Source organism: Ursus maritimus, unplaced genomic scaffold, assembly GCF_017311325.1.
Source record: "Ursus maritimus isolate PB19 unplaced genomic scaffold, ASM1731132v1 scaffold_18, whole genome shotgun sequence".
NCBI classification, from domain to species: domain Eukaryota; kingdom Metazoa; phylum Chordata; class Mammalia; order Carnivora; family Ursidae; genus Ursus; species Ursus maritimus.
Genome location: NW_024424230.1, coordinates 19,984,502 through 19,985,821, shown reverse-complemented (window position 1 = coordinate 19,985,821; position 1,320 = coordinate 19,984,502).

The following is a 1,320-nucleotide window of genomic DNA, read 5'->3' as shown; positions in this document are numbered from 1 at the left end:
ATGGTCACTGCTGCACAACCTCTCTGAACCTAAGCTACCACAGCTCACTATTAACTACCGAACCTACAACCCATGGCCACCTATCTGCTTCGACGAACCTACAACCACCACTACAGCCATCACTTCATCTGAACCGACTCACTCACAATAACTTCCAGCATTACCACTGAGTCTGTAACCCCCACAGCCACTGCTACAACCTCGCCCTGAACCTATAACCAACAGGGACACCACTGTAATTTCTACTGAATCTACAACCGCCAGCAGCCACCACTGGAATTTCTCCATGAAACCCACAACCAATCGCCACAGCACTATCTCACAACAACTTCACTGAACTCACAAACCACCACAGCCACCACTATTGTCTACTGAACCTATAACCACCACAGCAGTCACCACATCAGAACCTACTACCACAATACTGCCAGACTACCACGCAGAGGCTACAATCACCACAGATACAACTACAATTCTACTGAACCTAACAACCACCACAGCCCCTACAACTTCTACTGAACCTACAACCAGCTACAGCCACCACAATTGTCTTACCGAATCATGACTCACAACAGCAGTCACCACAGCATCTGAACCAACGCACCACAATAACTGCCAGCACTACCACTGAGGCTACAACCACCATGGGACACCACTACAATTTCACTGACCCTACAACCACCGTGAGCCACCACTCCAACATCTACTGAACCTACAACCATGGTCACTGCAAAGCAACCTCTGCTGAACCTATAACTACCACAGTCACCACTATAACTTCTACGAACCTACAAACCACCATGGCCACTATGCTGCTTCTGATGCGAACCTACAACCACCACTACAGCCATCACTTCATCTGACCGACTACGCCACAATAACTTCCAGCACTACCACTGAGTCTGTAACCCCCACAGCCACTGCTACAACTTCGCCTGAACCTACAACCAACAGGGACACCACTGTAATTTCTACTGAATCTACAACCGCCACAGCCACCACTACAATTTCTGCGAAACCCACAACCCCACAGCCACCACTACAAGCTTCTACTGAACCTTACAGCCATTCCACAGCCAACCATCTATTGTTTCTACTGAACCTATAACCACCACATGCGGTCACCACTCTGAACCCCTACCACACATACTGCCAGCACTACCACTGAGGGCTACAATCACCACAGATACAACTAACTTCTACTTGAACCTACAACCACCACAGGCCACCACTACAACTTCTCACAACCTACAAACCACCACAAGCCACCACAATGGTGTCTTTTACCTAACCTGCCACCACAACGGCGGTCACCTGGCA